Raw genomic sequence first — 15,469 nt, forward strand, 5'->3', positions numbered from 1 at the left:
CGGAGGTCGGCGGCGGGGTCAATCCGCCGAGTGGTGGCGGACGTCTCCGCTGACCCCATGACGGAGGCGGCGACGACCCTCTCAAGAGTGAGGGGAGCCCTGAAGCAAGGGAAGCAAGTAAAAGACTCAAACAAAGCCACAAAGAAAGAATAAAGCGTTGAGACAGAATACTCACGCGGAGACCAGTGGTGGCCTCTTCACTTCCTTACGGAAGCGGATGGCCTTCGCAGCCGCCTCGTCCCGCCGGGTCGCCGCAGCCGAACTCTTGGGCTTCTTCGGCCGACTGCCGAACAAGGTCGGCACGGCCCTACGCTTCTTCCCGCCGCCTAGAGCACCCGGCGCGGCAGAAGAGCCCGCGCCAGGGTGGCTGGCTCCTGGCCGATGGCGGGGGGCGACCTCCTCATCATCATCAGGCCAGTCCTCTAGGCTGGCCCCGAGCCGTGGGCCACCTCCTCCCTCTGCGTTGTCTTCCAAAGCTGCCGCTCCCAGATCGGGGTCATCGACGTCGCTCTCTGCCCGGTCGGCAAGGAACTCGCGGGCCGGCCCCGTGGTGCCGGCTGGTGGATGGAGGAGGGGATTCTGACCAAAGCCGACTGATCAGGCCGCATAAAACAAACTCGGCAAGAAAGAAGACAATCCAAAGAAAGAAATAAAAGGCAACTCACTGTGGGTGGGGGGTTGGCGCGGGAGTACGGCTCCTTGCCAAACCACCGGTCCTCCAGGAGCTTGTTGTCCGAGAGGTAGTTGACCATGTAGGCCACCTCCTCGTGAGGCATGTCCTTGGTGCACATCCGACTCGGGTCACGGTGCCCGCTCATTTGGCATATCATGTGGGGGCGACCTTGGAGCGGGAGAACTCGGCGCGCCATGAAGGCGGCCAGTAGGTCTGGACCAGTCAAGCCCTCCGACTGCGTCAGCACTCGGAGTCGCGCGATGGTGCCGGCTCCCGCGGGCGTCAGCGACTTGGCCCGGTATGACCAGTTGGGCAGTCTCACAGCCGGCGGGCCGGCTTGGAAAGCCGGCAGGTTGACCCAATCGCCCCTCGCAAAGACACTCTTGACATAGAAGTACGATCGCTGCCACATCTTCACCGACTTTATCAGCTTGATGGTGGGGAAGGGGTTGTCGGCCCCCAATCTCCGCATGGAGATGAAAGCGCCGCATTGAGCTGGCACGCCTGCAGCCTGAGTGCCGAGCTTGGAGAAGAAGAACTCCCCCTAGAGCTCGAGGGTGGGGAGGACTCCGAGGAAGTCTTCACACAAGGCCACGAAGGCGGACAGCAGCACCACCGTGTTGGGCGTGAGATGGTGCGGCTGGAGGCCGTAAAACTCCAGAAAAGAGCGGAAGAAGCTGCTCGCCGGCAGCCCCAATCCGCGCAGGCAGTGTGAGCGGAAGATGACCCGCTCGCCCTCCTCCGGCGCAGGGGAAATCTCCCCCCTCGGCGCAAGATGCACCCGCACGTAATCTTCGCCAGGGAGCCGACGAGTCTTGCGGAGGAACTCGATGTGGTCGTCGTCAACTTCTGAGCCGTCCCAGGTGCCAGAATGCACCGAGGGAGGCGCGGCGGCAGAAGAAGAACTCATCGTGAGCTGATCATCGCGACGTTCGGCAAAGCTTGGGCGCGCGGCGGAGCGAAGAAGAAGAAGAAGGAGAAGAGCAAGGATTAGTGGGAAGGAGGGGCGCGCGTGCTCTGCCGCGTCCCCCTCCCCCCTACTTATAGCCTCATGGGCTGCGAAGCCGAGGGGGCGGTCATGGGATTTACTGCGCCCACAACCCCATGGCCCCCACGTTTCCACGACAAAGTTACTGCGCGCAGTAATTTCACAAGAATCCCAACCGTCTGCTCGGGCCACAGCAGATCCGCTCGGGCACCGAGGCACGGTAATGGCGGGCCCCTCCTACTGGCCCGTCCCGTCACACACGCAGGCTGGTAGACTGGCCCGGCTGCGCATTGCCACGTGACGGGCCCGGAATGGGCGGCGGCCTGGAAGCTTAGCCAGCACGCTACTTGGATCCTGCCATGACGTTCGAAATACTGTGCAAGTCAGAGTTGAGTGGGTCCGACTCCTTCTAGTCGCCCCGACAGAAATCAAGCAAGAACCATGTGTCGAGCACCCGGAAAGAGAAACTGCTGAGGCTTCTCGGCCGATCGTCCGCGGCGCCTCATCAGCTTCGGGGACTACTGTCGGAGTAATGGGCCACGGGTAGGCTAAACCGAGCCCCAGAACCTTTCAAGACATCGGGGCAGGATGCGCCCCTCAAGACCCCAGGACGAAGAGCCGCCTTCTGGGAAGTCGGTGGCAAGGCAACCGACTGCCCACTCGCGGCCGAGTCCCGGGGACGACTTCAGGATAAGCCGACTCCTGACTAGAGACTTCTAGAGAAGCCGGCTTTGGGGCGTCGGCCCGTGACTCCAACAAACCCCATATCCTCATCGGGAGGGACATGACCGGGGAGTGGCTACAGTAAAGCCCGCTCCCGCCCCTTACCAGGGGCAGGCATGGCCACAGCGCGCCGTACCCTAGGAGATCTTCGTGCGGCGTGGCACTGTTGCCGTGCCGGCCCTGACATCATCGCCCAAGGACCGAATCCTGCGCCCACGACGGATTGTCTGTATGACCCTGGGGCGGCGGGTCCCACCAGCCAGCGGGACCCCAGAAGACAGCAAGTGCGCCACCAGTCAGCCCCCGAGAGTCGGCCAGATCCTCCCCCGAGGCCCACGTGCCATTAATCAGATGTGACGGAGAGTGGCAATAGTGATCGCCCGCCAGGCGGCGGGGCTATTGCCACAACTCCATAACCAAGCCTGCGTCATCCGAAGCACGGCTACAGTAATCAGCAGCCGGCAAGACCCGCCCGCGGCGGACGCTGCCTGTCGGCCCCATACCTAGCCAGTCGGCGGGGGTCACCAGTCGGCAGGCCCCAGCAGTCGGCGGAGAAGACGGAGGCCGGAGGCACTGACGGCTGGGCCCGTGTCCAGCCGGATTACCATTATACCCCTAGGGGGTAGGCCTATATAAACCCCCCAGGGCACCCATGCAAAGGGTTGGAAACCATTAGCTCTAGACCAGATCATATAGGAGGAAGAGAGCTAGCCTTGCCCTCTCCTACCTCCAGGAAACAGCTCAAGGAGCAATCGTGTAAACCCTTTGCCATAGTGGTCATGCAAAGACCCCGTAGAGCAGCAGTAGGGGTATTATCTCCCCGGAGAGCCCTGAAGCTGGGTAAGATTCGTCGGCGTGCATGTCTATGCCTCATCCCGTTTCCAGGCACCGGCGACGTTCTACTCGCCCCCACCATGATAAGCCATCCTTTGGCATATGTCGCACCCAACCCCCGACAATGTTCAGATCCAATATGCTATTTAATACCCCTCTGATCTTGAGCATGATTACCTTTTGTGAGTAGTTACTTTTGTTCTTGAGGTAACGGGAGAAATCATGTTGCAAGTAATCATGTGAAATTGATATGTGTTCGATATTTTGATAGTATGTATGTTGTGATTCCCTTAGTGGTGTCATGTGAACGTCGACTACATGACACTTCACCATATTTGGGCCTAAGGGAATGCATTGTGGAGTATCAATTAGATGATGGGTTGCGAGAGTGATAGAAGCTTAAACCCCAATTTATGCGCTATTCCGTAAGGGACCGATCGGATCCAAAAGTTTAATGCTATGGTTAGAATTTATTCTTAATACTTTTCTCGTAGTTGCGGATGCTTGCGGGAGGATTAATCATAAATAGGAGGTTTGTTCAAGTAAGAACAACACCTAAGCACCGGTCCACCCAATATCAAATTATCAAAGTAGCGAACACAAATCGAACCAACATGGTAAAAGTTACGAGATGGAAATCCCATGTACCCTCAAGAATGCTTTGCTTATCATAAGAGACCGTTTTGGCCTGTACTTTGCCTCAAAAGGATTGGGCTACCTTGCTGCACTTTTGTTACAACTATCATTACTTGCTTGTTACAAATTATCCTGCTATCAAACTACTCTGCTACTTACAATTTCAGCACTTCCAGACATTACCTTACTGAAAACCACTTGTTATTTCCTTCTGCTCCTCATTGGGTTCGACACTCTTACTTATCAAAAAGAGCTACAATTGATCCCCTATACTTGTGGGTCATAAAGGCTATTTTCTGACGCCGTTGCCGGGGAGTGAAGCGCCTTTGGTAAGTGGAACTTGGTAAGGAAACATTTATATAGTGTGCTGAAATTTATTGTCACTTGTTACTATGAAAACAATCCTTTGATGGGTTTGTTTGGGGTATCTTCACCTCAACCGGAACCACAATTAGCTATGCCTCAACCTACTGCACCTACTGAAAATATTGAATATGAAATTCCTTCAGGTATGATAGAACAACTGCTTGCTAATCCTTATGCAGGAGATGGTACCGAACATCCTGATATGCACTTGATATATGTAGAACAAATTTGTGGATTGTTCAAGCTTGCAGGTTTACCCAGAGATGAAGTTATGAAGAAGGTGTTCCCTTTATCTTTGAAGGGAAAATCATTGGCATGGTATAGGCTATGCGATGATATTGGATCCTGGAATTGGAATCGATTGAAATTGGAGTTCCATCAAAAAATTGTCGTATGCATCTAGTTCATCGTGATCGGAATTATATATATAATTTTTGGCCTCGTGAAGGGGAAAGTATCGCTCTAGCTTTGGGGAGGCTTAATTCAATGTTACATTCATGCCCCAATCATGAGCTCTCAAGAGAAATTATTATCCAAAAAATTTATGCTCGGCTTTCTCGTAATGATCAAAGCATGTTTGATACCTCTTGTGTTGGTTATTTTATGAAGAAGACTATTGAATTCCGGTGGGATCTTTTGGAAAGAATTAAATGCAACTTGAATATTGGGAACTCGACGAAGGTAAAGAGTCAGGTATTAAACTTAAGTATGATTGTGTTAAATCTTTTATGAATACCGATGCCTTTCAAAAATTTAGCACTAAATATGGACTTGACTCTGAGATAGTAGCCTCCTTTTGTGAATCATTTGCTACCCATGTTGATCTCCCTAAAGAGAAGTGGTTTAAATATCACCCACCTATTAAATAAGAAATTAAAGAACCGGTGCCAGTGAAAGAAGAAACTATAATTTATAATATAGATCCAGTTGTTCCTACTGCTTATATTGAGAAACCACTTTTCCCTGTTAGGATAAAGGAACATGCTAAAGTTTCAACTGTGGTCAACAAAAGGTATATTAGAACACCTAAACCTGATGAACAAATTAAAGTAGAACCTACTATTGCTATGGTTAAATATCTCTTGGAAGAAGATGTAGATGGGCGTGTTATTTACTTCTGTGAAGAAGCTGCTAGAATTGCCAAACCTGGTAAAAAGGATAAACATAGACCTGTTGTTGGCATGCCCGCTGTCTCAGTTAAAATAGGAGATGACTGTTATCATGGTTTATGTGACATAGGTGCTAGCATGAGTGCTATTCCTTACACCTTATATCAAGAAATTATGAATGACATAGCACCCGCAGAGACAGAAGACATAGATGTTACTATTAAACTTGCTAATAGAGACACTATATCACCAACTGGGATTGTTAGAGATGTTAAAGTCTTGTGTGGGAAAATAAAATATCCTACTGATTTTCTTGTCCTTGGTTCCCCACAAGATGACTTTTGTCCCATTATCTTTGGTAGACCTTTCTTGAACACCGTTAATGCTAGAATAGATTGTGAGAAACAAACTGTCGGTGTTAGTTTTGGTGATGATTCTGATGAGTTTAATTTTTCCAAGTTTAGTAGAAAGCTTCATGAAAAAGAATTGCCTAGTGAGGATGAAATAATTGGTCTTGCTTCTATTGCTGTACCACCTACTAATCCACTAGAACAATATTTGCTAGACTATGAAAATGATTTACATATGCATGAAAGAAATGAAATAGATAAGATTTTCTTTGAACAACGTCCTCTACTTAAACACAATTTGCCTACTGAAACTCTAGGAGGTCCTCCTCCACCAAAAGTTGCTCATGTGTTTGAATTAAAACAATTGCTAGACACTTTGAAATATACTTATCTTGATGAAAAGAAGATATATCCTGTTATTATTAGTGCTAACCTTTCAGAACATGAAGAAGAAAGATTATTGAAAGTTCTAAGGAAGCACCGAGCTGCCATTGGATATACTCTTGATGATTTAAAGGGCATTAGTCCCACTCTATGTCAGCACACAATTAATATGGACCCTGATGCTAAACCCGTTGTTGATCACCAACGTCGGTTAAATCCAAAAATGAAGGAAGTGGTAAGAACGGAAATCTTAAACTTCTGGAAGCAGGTATAATCTATCCCATAGCTGATAGTACATGGGTAAGTCATGTTCATTATGTTCCTAAGAAAGGAGGTATTACTGTTGTTCCTAATGATAAGAATGAACTTATTCCACAAAGAATTGTCACAGGTTATATAATGGTAATTGATTATAGAAAATTAAACAAAGCAACTAGAAAAGATCATTACCCTCTGCCTTTTATTGATCAAATGCTAGAAATATTATCTAAGCACACACATTTTTTGCTTCCTTGGTGGATATTCTGGTTTTTCACAAATACCCTTTTCTCAACCTGATCAAGAAAAGACCACTTTTACTTGTCCCTTTGGAACGTATGCTTATAGACGTATGCCTTTTGGTTTATGTAATGCACCTGCTACCTTTCAAAGATGTATGCCTGCTATATTCTCTGACTTTTATGAAAAGATTGTTGAGGTTTTCATGGATGATTTCTCTGTTTGTGGGAAGTCTTTTGATGATTTTTTAAGAAATCTTGATCAAGTTTTGCAGAGATGTGAACAAACATATCTTGTCTTGAATTGGGAGAAGTGCCACTTTATGGTTAATGAAGGTATTGTCTTGGGTCATAAAATTTTGAAAGAGGTATTGAAGTGGACAAAGCTAAGGTTGATGCAATTGAGAAAATGCCATGTCCTAAAGATATCAAAGGTACTCATAGTTTCCTAGATCATACTGGTTTCTATAGGAGATTTATCAAAGACTTTTCTAAAATTTCTAGGCCTCTTATGTATCTTTTGCAAAAGGATATTCCTTTTGTTTTTTATGATGATTGTTTAGAAGCCATTGAAACACTCAAGAAAGCCTTAATTTCTCCGCCTATTGTTTAACCACCTGATTGGAACTTGCCTTTTGAAATTATGTGTGATGCTAGTGATTATGTTGCTGGTGCTGTTCTAGGACAAAAAGTTGATAAGAAACCAAATGTTATTCATTATGCTAGTAAAACTGTAGACAGTGCTCAACGAAATTATGCTACTATTGAAAAAGAATTCTTAGCAGTGGTGTCTGCTTGTGATAAATTTAGATCTTATATTGTTGATTCAAAAGTCATTTTTCACACTGATCATGCTGCTATTAAATATCTTATGGAAAAGAAAGATGCTAAACCTAGACTTATTCGTTGGGTTCTCTTGCTACAAGAATTTGATTTACATATCACTGATAGAAAAGGAGCTGAGAACCCCGTAGCTGATAACTTGTCTAGGCTTGAAAATGTGCTTGATGACCCACTACCTATTGATGATAGTTTTCCTGATGAGTAGTTAGCTGCAATAAATGTTGCTCACAACACTCCTTGGTATGCTGACTATGCTAATTACATTGTTGCTAAATATTTACCACCTAGTTTTACATATCAACAAAAGAAAAAAAATCTTATATGATTTAAGACATTACTTTTGGGATGACCCACATCTTTATAAAGGAGTAGATGGTATTACTAGACATTGTGTACCTTAGCATGAACAGGGACAAATCCTACGGAAATGTCACTCCAAAGCTTATGGAGGGCATCATGCTAGAGATAGAACCACTCACAAGGTATTGCAATCTAGATTTTATTAGCCTACTCTCTTCAAGGATGCCCTTAAGTTCGCTTTATCTTGTGATGAATGCCAAAGAATAGGTAATACCGGTAAGCGTCAAGAAATGACTATGAATTATTCACTTGCTGTTGAACCATTTGATGTTTGGGGATTTGATTACATGGGACCTTTTCCTTCTTCTAACGAGTATACACATATTTTGGTTGATGTTGATTATGATACTAAATGGGTAGAAGCTATTCCAACCAGTAGTGTTGATCACAACACCTCTATTAAAATGCTTAAGGAAGTTATTTTCCCAAGGTTTGGAGTCCCTAGATATTTAATGACTGATGGTGGTTCACATTTTATTCATGGTGCTTTCCGTAAAATGCTTGCCAAGTATGATGTTAACCATAGAATTGCATCACCTTATCATCCTCAGTCTAGTGGTCAAGTTGAACTTAGCAATAGAGAAATAAAATTAATTTTGCAAAACACTGTCAATAGGTCCAGGAAGAATTGGTCTAAGAAATTAGATGATGCACTTTGGTGTTGGAAATATGCCCTAGAGGCAATAATAAAATGGTTATTATTATATTTACTTGTTCATGATAATTGTATGCTGTTCATGCTTTAATTGCATCAACCGGAAACCGTAATACATCTGTGAATACATAGATGACAACATGTCCCTTGTGAGCCTCTAGTTGACTAGCTCACTGATCAATAGATGGTTATGGTTTCCTGACCATGGACATTCGATGTTGTTGATAACAGGATCACATCATTAGGAGAATGATGTGATGGACAAGACCCAATCCTAAGCATAGCACAAGATTGTGTAGTTTGTTCGCTAGAGCTTTTCTAATGTCAAGTATTGTTTCCTTAGACCATGAGATTGTGCAACTCCCGGATACCGTAGGAATGCTTTGGCTGTATCAAACGTCACAACGTAATTGGGTGACTATAAAGATGCACTATAGGTATCTCTGAAAGTGTCTGTTGGGTTGGCACGAATCGAGACTGGGATTTGTCACTCCATATGACGGGAAGGTATCTCTGGGCCCACTCGGTAATGCATCATCATAATGAGCTCAGTTTGACTAAAGAGTTAGTCACGGGATCATGCATTGCGGAACGAGTAAAGAGACTTGCCGGTAACGAGATTGAACAAGGTATGAGGATACCGACGATCGAATCTCGGGCAAGTAACATACCGATAGACAAAAGGGATTGTATACGTGATTGATTGAATCCCTGACGTCGTGGTTGATCCGATGAGATCATCGTGGAACATGTGGGAGCCAATATGGGTATCCAGATCCCGCTATTGGTTATTGGCCGGAGAGGTGTCTCGGTCATGTCTGCATGGTTCCCGAACCCATAGGGTCCACACACTTAAGGTTCGGTGACGCTAGTGTTGTAACGGGAACAATATGTAGTTATCGAAGGTAGTTTGGAGTCCCGGATGAGATCTCGGACGTCACGATGAGTTCCGGAATGGTCTCGAGGTGAAGATCGATATATTGGACAAAGGGTATTGAAGTCCGGAAGTGTTCCGGGGGTACCAGGCTATGGCCAGCATGACCGAAAGGTGTTTCGGGAGCCCCAATAAGTGTTTCAGGGCCTCATGGGCCAAGGGGAGGGGGCAAACCAGCCCACTAAGGGGCTGTGCGCCCCCACACCCTTTTCCCATGTTACTTGGGGAGGTGGGGCGCCTCCACCTGGCTTGGGAGCCAAGCCTCCACCTGCTTGGCTTGGGGGCAAGTCTCCCTAGGGTTTCCCTAGGGAGATCCAATCTGCCCTAGCCGCCGCCCCCTAGGGGAAACCCTAGGGCGCCTCCCCCTCTCCCCTTCCCCCTATATATAATGAGGGGGTGGGAGGGTAGCCATACCCTTCCCCTGGCGCAGCCCTCCCCCTCTCCAACTCCTCCCCCTCTATCGTAGTGCTTGGCGAAGCCCTACCGGAGAACCACGAGCTCCTCCATCACCACGCCGTTGTGTTGCTGGAGTTCTCCCTCAAATTCTCCTCTCCCCTTGCTGGATCAAGAAGGAGGAGACGTCCCCGGGCTGTACGTGTGTTGAACGCGAAGGCGCCGTCCGTTCGGCGCTAGATCAGATCTTTGGCGATCTGAATCTCCGTGAGTACGACTCCATCAACCGCGTTCTTGTAACACTTCCGCTTAGAGATCTTCAAGGGTACGAATATGCACTCCCTCCCTCCCTCCCTCTCTCTCTGTCTCTCTCGTTGATAGCATCTCCTAGATTGATCTTAGTGACGCGTAGGAAAATTTTGAATTATTACTACGATCCCCAACAGTGGCATCAGAGCTAGGTCTATGCGTAGATTCTATGCACGAGTAGAACAAAAAGTAGTTGTGGGCGATGATTTGGTCGATTTGCTTACCGTTACTAGTCTTATCCTGATTTGGTGGCATTGTTGGATGAAGCGGCCTGGACCGACCTTACACGTACACTTACGTGAGACTGGTACCACCGATAGACATGCACTTCATGCATAAGGTGGCTAGCGGGTGTCTGTCTCTCCCACTTTAGTCGGATCGGATTCAATGGAGGGTAAATAGCAATTGGCATATCACTGTTGTGGCTTTTGCGTAGGTAAGAAACGTTCTTGCTAGAAACCCATAGCATCCACGTAAAACATGCAACAACAATTAGAGGACGTCTAACTTGTTTTGGCAGGGTATGCTATGTGATGTGATATGGCCAAAAGGGTGTGATGAATTATATATATGTGATGTATGAGATTGATCATGTTCTTGTAATAGGATTCAGGACTTGCATGTCGATGAGTATGACAACCGACAGGAGCCATAGGAGTTGTCTTAATTTATTGTATGACCTGCGTGTCAATGAAAAATGCCATGTAATTACTTTACTTTATTTCTAACCGTTAGCCATAGTAGCAGAAGTAATAGTTGGCGAGACAACTTCATGAGGACACGATAATGGAGATCATGATGATGGAGATCATGGTGTCATGTCGGTGACGAAGGTGATCATGCCGTGCCTCGAAGATGGAGGTCAAAAGGCGCAAGATGATATTGGCCATATCATGTCACTTTATGATTTGCATGTGATGTTTATCATGTTTCCATCTTATTTGCTTAGAACGACGGTAGCATAAATAAGATGATCCCTCACAAAATTTCAAGGAAGTGTTTCCCCTAACTGTGCACCATTGCAAAGGATCGTTGTTTCGAAGCACCACGTGATGATCGCGTGTGATAGATTCTAACGTTCGCATACAACGGGTGTAAGCTAGATTTACACATGCGAAACACTTAGGTTGACTTGACGAGCCTAGCATGTACAGACATGGCCTCGGAACACACGAGACTGAAAGGTCGAACATGAGTCGTATAATAGATGCGATCAACATGGAGATGTTCACCGTTGATGACTAGTCCATCTCACATGATGATCGGACACGGCCTAGTCGATTCGGATTATGTATCACTTAGATTAATAGAGGGATGTCTATCTAAGTAGGAGTTCATTAATAATTTGATTAGATGAACTTAATTATCATGAACTTAGTCTAAAGTTGTCTTTACAATCTATCCTGTTGATCCAATGGCCCACGCCAATGTTGCCCTCAACTTCAACGCGTTCCTAGAGAAAACCAAGCTAAAATACGATGGTAGCAACTATACAGATTGGGCCCGTAACTTGAGGATCATCCTCATATCTGCCAAGAAAGCATATGTCCTTGAAGCACCGCTAGGTGAAGCACCCATTTTCCCAGCAACTGTAACATCCCAAATTTTCAATTTGGAATGTTATACATTAGATCATCATTGCATAACATATTTCATTGCATTTTTGGCTTGATCCTAGAAATTCTACGCAACTCAAGGACCTACGGAGAGAGTTGGGGATTTCATTATTTTCATATTCGAGTTTTCTCGAATTTTGGAAAGAGGATGGTTTGATTTTAATTATTTTCTCTTTGATTATTTCCTTTATAAAAATAAAAGAGAGAGGATAAAATGACTTCCTCAAAATAGAGAAATATCAAAGGTTTAATATTAAAATCAAATAAGATTTTTATTCTGAGTTTTATCGCTATTTTATTTGAATTAGGAAAAATATGCGTTTTCAAAATTGCATTTTAGGCCAAATAAATGTTCACCTTGTCCGACTTATTTTTAGAGGACGGGGACAATTTATTTTAGAATTTTTGGAGTCCACTTAGTATTTCTTTCCCTTCTTTTTCTACACGTCATATTTATATAAAAAAAGTGAACCGACTCCGGGCCGTACCCGAGCGGGACTCCGCCCGGGGGGCCTTTACAAGTCGCGACGCCCGAGCCGCCGAAGCCCAGCCCGAGCCGCCGCAGCCCACCGCTGTCGAACCCTAACCCTAGCCCGCCCCCGCCGCCGCCGCCGCCGCAGCCGCCGACGCCGCGCCGCTCCGCCACCGACCCACCGCCCCGCGCCGCCTTGCCGGAGCCGCTCACCGCCGCGCCGCCCCGCCGCCGACCCGCCTCGCCGGAGCCGCCCACCGCCACCGCCGCCCTCGCCGGACTTGCCGGAGGTAGCCGCCGCCGGTTTTCTTCGAAAAACCATACGGTTTTTTAAGACTGCGGTTTTTTTATTTAGATCGGTTAATTTTTTTCTTGCTTTAGTTATTTAGTGAACACCCGTTTTTTCGTTCGTTTTGACGAACGATTTTCACCGTTTAGAAGCAGACAGCGAACGTTCGTTCATTAGCCTGTTCGTCAGTTTTCTTTTCCTCAGATTTTTCCGCGATTATTTTCCATCGCGATTTCTAATCCGATTTTTGCTTTAGTATAACTTTTCGCTCGTTTATCGAAATCAGGCGATTCAAGCGCCTAGAGTTTCTTCTCGAAACCCTCTTTCCGTTTAAACCACTTGAACAAGATTTTGATACAGTAAAATTTGACTTTAGTCCAGATTAGTAATCAGATCTTGTTTCTTTCGCAGTTTGAGTTTCGTTGCTCCATTTGATTTGATTCTTTTTGCAAACCAGAGTTCTTAAGTTGAACTTTCTGGTTAGATCTCTTATTTGAGTTTTACCCGTGACCTTGTTTGATTGCTTATTGTATGCTTGTTTGTTTGTGATAGAACACCCAGAGTGCGAAGCATGCTACTACGAGTCTCTAGGTTTTGCGGGTCATCAGCAAGGCAAGTAACACTTTGATCATATCCCTTATGACCCAGTTTTTATGCATTAGTTTCAACCCTCAAACATTGCATGGTTAGGACTTGATAGCATGTGGGGTTGGGATGTAGTTGATGAGGTATAACCTATTGCCCTGTTATTATCAAACCCCTGTGAGTTACTTCTATGTATTGCTTATATTGCTATGCTATGCTCGTAGACATGGATTGGGTCCGAGTGAAACCATGACAGATGCGGGATTGTTCATTAATGTCTCAACTTAAGGTGGCCACTTTAATACACATCTGGGTGGATTGCTTGTCGGGCACCTGGAGAATCCAGTGGTGTCCTAGGATATCCCAGAGTACCCGTGTGATAATCCTAAGGTCCGCCACCCAGGCTCAAAGGGAACTGAGATATTTCATGCTAGAAACTTTCGTGTGCAGCCACAAGCTATTATGGGCTCTAGCATAGTTGAGTAAGTTGCGTGAAGCTCTTGAAGAGGTAGACTAGCAGGTAGTGGGTTGTAGGTGGTATAGTCCATCCAGAGTAGAGAGTTAATGCTTCTGAAAGACTGTGTCTCGGTCATCCGTTTCTCAAACACCATGTAGTGCGAGAAATCCAATGGAGGGGATCGAGTCTTGTGGGGAAAAGTGCGCAAACCTCTGCAGAGTGTACAAACTAATCATGGTTAGCCGTGTCCCCGGTTATGGACATCTTGAGTATCTAGTACTTGGATTATCATATGTATCTCATCACTCTAAATTAATATTGTTGGGTTGATAATTACTTTTAATTGGGATTGAGTTGGAGGGACCTTCTCAATGATGTTTCAACTACCATGATAGTTAAATAAAATCTATTCCTTTGTTGTAGGGAAAAGTTGGCTTTTCGCAAAAACTTTAACCGTAGAGCTTTCCACCAGCCAAATATACATACAGTGATAGCATTATTCTGTTCTTGCTCTATTGTGTTATATTGCCAGCATATTCCATGAGCAGACCCATTTTCGGGCGGCAACGTATTATGTTGCAGACTTTTCAGACGAGGAGTAAGGTTCGTTAGGTCGTTGTCGTGCAGCTCAGCTATGTCGTTGGAGTTGATGGACTCACTTTATCTTCCAAGCCTTCCGCTGTTATCATATTAGATGGCCTTAAGCCATATTTATTGTAATAAGTTCTCTTTTGAGACATTCGATGTAATAAGTGTGTGATTGCTACTCTGTTATAAATCCTTCGAGTACTGTGTGTGTCAGCATTACCGATCCAGGGATGACACTGAAGCACAGAGACTTGACCGTTTGAGGTTGGGTCACTACAAGATGGTATCAGAGCACACGTTGAGTGTAGGACACGACCACTAAGCTAAAGCCCTAGATCACCACTCTCTTCTCATTTCTGACTCCTCTCCATTTCCTACTCTTTAGGATGGCGGACGCAAGGAACAAGTTTGCACAACCGGATGAAGAAGCATCTTCTGGACGACACTTGAAGGAAGTCACTAAGTACCTGAACATTGGAATACCAAGCTTCACCGGGACTTACAATGCCACTCTACCAGAAGAGGAGCGATGGATGATTCAAGTTCAAGTTCCAGGAAGGACATTCGCACCAGTCACCAAACCCATAGAGTTTTCCTTTGATGCACTAACCTGGAGTCTAGGAAAGAGTATGGCAGCTCACATCACCATGGGACGCATTGGAGAAGTTTACCATAAGGAGCTTAAGGATACTATCTATCAGATTTGTGGGCGCCGAGATGAGCAATGGGAGATGATCAACACCAAGAAGGATAGATCAATCACAGCTTTCATCCAAGAGTTAAACCAGCATATTCGTCGCCAGGAGAACCAGATGTGCGCAGGCATGATAGATCTGAAGAAGGTGATAACAAGGATCACAGAACTGGAGGAAGAACTCAAGGCTACTCGCGAAGATTATGAGGAGGAAATCGTTGTATTAGTGGAGAAGAATGACGATCTGGAAAGGAAGCTAGGAGTATTCATGGGAGACCCCGCGCTAGGAGGAGAAGACGATGAACCCAAGGAGATTCCTTCTGAGGACTACATCATCATTGACGACACCGACTCGGACCCCGACGATAGCGATGATGACTATGAAGACGAAGCTGGAGCAGACATCATGGAGTCTTCGACCGATCAATATTTCTAGTAGACCACCACATCAGTAGTAGTATTCCACCATGTATATAGTATAGTCCGAGCACTTTTGTAACGATAGTTAGATCGATTGTATGCCCTTGCTTGATTGATTGATTGATATGATTGTGTTTGTCTCATGTGCATATGGGTAGTGTTTTTCTCACTAGACCTCATTCTATCCTATTCTCTTCCCTTTAAAGCCTCAGATGCCTCCGAGACGTGACGCCGGATTTACTTTCCCACCGGAGCTCACTCAGTTGATCCAGCAGCAGAATACCCTGATGCAGT

Source organism: Triticum urartu, chromosome 7A (genome assembly GCF_056163025.1).
Source record: "Triticum urartu cultivar PI428250 chromosome 7A, HENAU_Tu73, whole genome shotgun sequence".
NCBI lineage: Eukaryota > Viridiplantae > Streptophyta > Magnoliopsida > Poales > Poaceae > Triticum > Triticum urartu.